We start from the raw sequence: 5,000 nt of genomic DNA, 5'->3' as shown, positions 1-5,000 counted from the left end.
GAAAATAAATAGATATCAATATTTAGTTGTTAATTTGTACTATTCCATGTACTATTTCCATAAACCTGATAGAATAAAATTGTTGATTAAATAGCCAACAACTTTTCCATATATATTTACTTGACATCTATAATATTGAGGAAATTTCGGATATATCAAATATTCAAATTCAAAGTTCAAGGTTCCAGGTCAGGGGTCCACGTATTAGCATTTGTCGTGTCCCTATTTCTGCGTGTGATCTCTTGACATATATAAAGAATTTACTCGTCGTATTCGAACACCTGATGTGTTCCCCACAGTTTGTAAAGGCAGGATCCATTGTGGATAATTCCCATGAATGATTTTATGAATGAAAACACATGTATCATAGCTGCATTTGGCTTGGATTTTTAACTATTTTAGTTGAATAATATGTGGATTGATGTGATCGAACTTACTAAAATTACCTAATGCAACTCTTGCAGCAAAGTTTTGTAGTCTTTGTGCTTTCTGCATTAGGGTTTTGTTAGTAGAGCCCCAAACATTTAAGCGATAATTAATGATGCTCAGAGCTAGTGTTTGTACAGCCATGATTCTTGTTTCTGTAGGGATTTGATTTTTTATATGATTAAGATATATTAAAGTTCCCATTACCTTCCTATGTATGTTATCAACATGGGATTCAAAAATCATATATCTGTCGAAGTGTACTCCTAGATTTTTTACTGAAGTGCTTGGTTTAATTTGGTAGCCTTCGAAATCTATGGTTGTGTCTATGGGAATTTTAGCTAAATTTTGCCGACTACCTATGAGGATACATTGCGTTTTTTGTGGATTTATTTTAAGGCCATTGATGTCAAAATATCGTTTTGCTTGAACAAGAGTGTCTTGAGTGTTTCTTATCAATGCATCTAAGTTGTTCACTGAGTCACTGTGGAGAAATTGAGAATCATCGGCGTGTTGTATCAGATGGCAGTTATGGACTACGGTTGATAAATCATTAATGAAAATTGTGAATAAGATTGGGTCTAATATAGATCCATGTGCAACACCGAAATAGACTGGTTGTTGTGATGATATATGCTCTTTAATTTTTACCGATTGGGTTCTTGTATTTAGATAGCTGTCAAACCAATGGGTATCGATTCTATGGTTTCTTAATTTGTTATGAAGAATTTTGTGGTTGACACTGTCGAAAGCTTTAGAAAGATCGCACAAAGTGAGCAAATTTACCTTATTGTTGTTCATGTTATTATAAATTTCGTCAGTAATATGTAACAACGCTGTTTCAGTGGATAACTTATTTTTAAAACCATGTTGGGTTTTAGATAATAAGTTATTGGTCTCCAGGAAATTCATCAATTGATTTGCTACTGCTTTTTCAAGAACCTTAGATAATACTGGAAGTATTGTGATAGGGCGGTAATTATTCATGTCGTCTATATCCCCAGACTTGAAAATTGGTGTTACAATTCCATGTTTCCAAAGCGACGGGAAATACCAGTTACCAGTGAGGTGTTAATGATGATCGTTATATAAAATGCGATTACCGGTAGACTATCCTTAATAAAGCGCAAAGCAATACCATCTGCTCCCACCGCATTTGTCTCGCGAAGTTGTTTTATTATTAGGATGATAGTTTCTACGTCTATTGGTTGTGGTCTGAAAACATCAGTTATGAGTCTTGCCTGATCTGTGTTTCGATCTAATGTGCAGGCAATTGTTTGTTCATAAGTTAGTTTTCCCAATTGTGCGAAGAAGTTATTAAGATGGTCAGGGTTATGTGTAGAATTTGTGTAATTATCTGTGTGTTGTTTGTTAGGCACTAATGTTTTAACAGTTTTCCATGTTTTACTAAAATTGTTTTTATGTTCAGCGAATTCATTTCTGAAATAATTAGTCTTTGCCGATTGAATTAATAACTTAACATTTTTCTTTTTTACTTTATAAATTGCCTGAAGGGAGGGCTCAAATCTGTTTCCTTTGAGCGCTTGTTGGGAATTATTCCTATCGGCAATGGCTCTCTTGATATCGTCATTTATCCATGGAGCAGGGGGACGTCCGACGATTCTTGTCACGTAGGGAGCAGAGGCATCTATGCTGCTTTTTATCACTTCCGTAAGGATGGTTACCTGGGTATCTACATTGTCTGTTGATAAAATATCTAATAGAGTTGGTTCTTTAGATATGATTAGCTCGCATAATGACTGAGGGTCATAGTGATTGAAGTCACGAAAAGTTTTTGTAACCGGTGGTCGCTTTGGTTTCTCTATAGTCAACGTCATCGTAATAAGTTCGTGATCAGCAACATGACATGGAATGACGTCTGTATGGAGAATGATATCTAATCTATTCGTTATTATTACATCTAATACAGACGAGTTGTTTTCTGAGATCCTTGTAGGTATATTGATCACTTGTTCTAGTTTATTTTTCTTGATTATCTTTGCTAACTTAGCATTTGGTTTACTTAAATCATCATTTAAGTCACCTAAGATAAAAAATGGTTTCTTTTTTAAGAACATTTCTCTAAAAACCTTTTCAAGATATTCAAAGGATTCAGATTTTGCATGGAGATGCCTATAGACGGCGCCAATAATGAAGGAAGGAAGCATGTTGCTTTGTACGGTAACCCAGACATCTTCTACGGCAGTATTATTAACTGTTGTAGTTGATATCCTATTTGACTTAAGGGTATCCCTTACAAATATGCATACTCCACCTCCTCGCCCTGCATCACATCGATAAACTTGATAATTTGGAATGTTGATAAAGTTACTTATCATTTCCTGGTGGAGCCATGTTTCACTAACAGAGTATGTCTACATTTCTCTTCTTTACTAACAATACAATTTCTTCAAGGTGACCGAGGAGAGATTGTGCGTTTATATGTTCTATTTTTAAGATGTTCTGTGACCTAATCACCGGCCGTGCTGACGGTTTTGCGCGGTCAAACATTCTGATCGTTTTTGTACTTGTTTCTGTTTAGGAACACTTTGACATTGTCTGGGAACGCTTCTGAGTTTATAAATAGTTCGGGCTTTATGTCTTTGCCACTAACTGTTACTGTGAAACTTGTGTAGTATCTATGTGTCATTTTTGTCATGTGCGCTTTTACACTGGATATATTTTCAAAATTTTCAGAAATATGTTCTTCTATATCTTCTTCATTTGTGTCGGGGTGGCAACTGGTGATATAGAGACAGAGTGTATCGGGACGATCGGCTCCCTTCAGCGGCTTAGGTGTTTGGCGTTCCTCTCTTGCTTTTCTTTTCTGTTTTCTTGAAAGCAAAGTGGTATAACCCTCTTCATCGACATTTTGGCAGGATTCTGTCTGCTTACTAATCTCCTGTGTAGTTTTTGTGATCTCTGCATAATTATTGATGACCACTGGTGGCACTACTGGAGCAGGGGGGGGGGGGCAGTAGGAAGGGCAGAGGCACCCTGCATCTGCTGCTGAGCTGTGTCTTCCCAGTGGCGGTTGGGATCGAGTTGTTTTCGTTTTTTTTTTTTTTTCATAGCTTCGTTTAGGTGTAACCTGTGTTGAAGCTTCAGCGCTGGCATTGTCTACCTTGTTGGTTTTTGGTTTTCCTGTGGGCGAGCGCTTGGGTGACGCAGGTTTGGGAGAAGCCGGTGTAGTTGTGGGGGCGGAGGACTCCTGGCTGGGTGCACTGGCGGAGAGGCGCGAGGATGGCTCAGCATAGTTGGAGGCTGCTGAGTCGGCAAGGGCGCGGGGCAGCTGGCTGGCCGCGGGCGGGGAGTGAGGGGAGGGCAACGGGAGGGGAGGATTGCTGGTCATGGGCACAGGCGTGGAGGGCGAGGAGGTGGGGGTGTTTGTGTTTGCCTTACTTGGGGTGGAGGTAGAGGGCGTTATGATAGGGGGAGGAGATGCAAAGGGGAAGGTTTGGTAGGTGCTCTGATCATGGGTGGGGGATGGGGGATCGGATGGGATTTGTTGTGGGGGGATTGGTTGAGGGGTGAGGGATGCATCCTCGGCGAGTTCACGCTGGTGATGACACATCGCACCTTGCCCCAGAATTGTCTTCAAGGCCAAACTGCTGTTCTGAGAACATTTCGATCAGCAGGTCTATTTTGTTTTCCATCATATTATGATCTGTGTGAGATGGCTCATGATGGGTCTATGGTCCTTGGTCTTAACACTTCTGAAAAAAAATCACAAAAGAAGTGGAAATACCTGATTTTTTTAGGAAGTGGCGACCAGTCTGTGGGGGGGCTGTCCGTTGTTGTTGTTGCAAATATTTTCATTTTTGAGGCACTGATCAATCATGGTGTTTACTATGATGTTTGTCATCCTTTTAAAATCCCGAGTCGTGTTCCTGGGTTTTCTACCGTCGGATAGACTGATAACAATGTCATGGGCTTGTTCAATTTCATCCGGTCGATATAGTTTCCTAATCTGTTCACAGATGACCAACCTTGCCCATGATCTTTTTGTTGCAATAAAGCACAGCATTGTGTTTAGCACTATCATGGCACTATTATGGCACTGCCGGCTTGATGCACTGCTTTTCTGTCCTAATATCATTCCTTATTCAAAGAAAACGAAACCGTTATATTGCGTTCACAGAAAATGCTAAGAAATACTAAGTGTTGTAATATCAAAAACAACAACTGATAAAAGTCGCGGTCTTACGCATAAGAATTAATCACAGCAGTGCAGTAATTTTTTGAAGATGAAAGTACAGTAAACCTCTGCAATAATGGCCACTGTTTAGATGCATTATAACCATGAACATGCAATGCCGGATCACACAAGGGAAAGGGTCAAGAATCCTGGCCTCCTGCCTTTCGCAACGTGGATCTTGCAATCCTCCGAAAAAAAAATCAAGGGAGGAGAAAAAAAAAATCAAGGGAGGAGAGATAAAAAAAATCAAGGGAGGAGGAAAAAAAATCAAGGGAGGAAAAAAAAAAGGGAGAAGAGGAAGGGGAGGAGAAGGGGCGTTCACAAACAATATCCGAGATTGCATGACCATGTGATTTCCCAGTGCAAACCCTCTCGG

The 5,000-nt window shown here is 39.7% G+C and overlaps 1 protein-coding gene across 2 annotated transcripts in view; it reads left to right on the top strand.

Annotated features, from left to right (window-relative positions):
• The window catches only part of LOC122244645 (carbohydrate sulfotransferase 5), a 14,685-nt gene extending 14,592 nt beyond the window's left edge, over positions 1–93 (top strand). Inside the window, exon 7 of one of the 2 annotated variants that reach the window (XM_086554968.1) lies at positions 1–93. This exon is cut by the window's left edge and continues 728 nt beyond it. The gene's annotated coding sequence lies outside the window, so the exon portion shown is untranslated. The other variant, XM_086554966.1, reaches the window with a different exon arrangement.
• The last annotated feature ends 4,907 nt before the right edge of the window (positions 94–5,000 follow it).

This window comes from Penaeus japonicus, unplaced genomic scaffold (assembly GCF_977035675.1).
Source record: "Penaeus japonicus unplaced genomic scaffold, GWHDUDI00000001_assembly GWHDUDI00000030, whole genome shotgun sequence".
NCBI classification, from domain to species: domain Eukaryota; kingdom Metazoa; phylum Arthropoda; class Malacostraca; order Decapoda; family Penaeidae; genus Penaeus; species Penaeus japonicus.
This window is presented reverse-complemented; position numbering and strand designations above follow the sequence as displayed.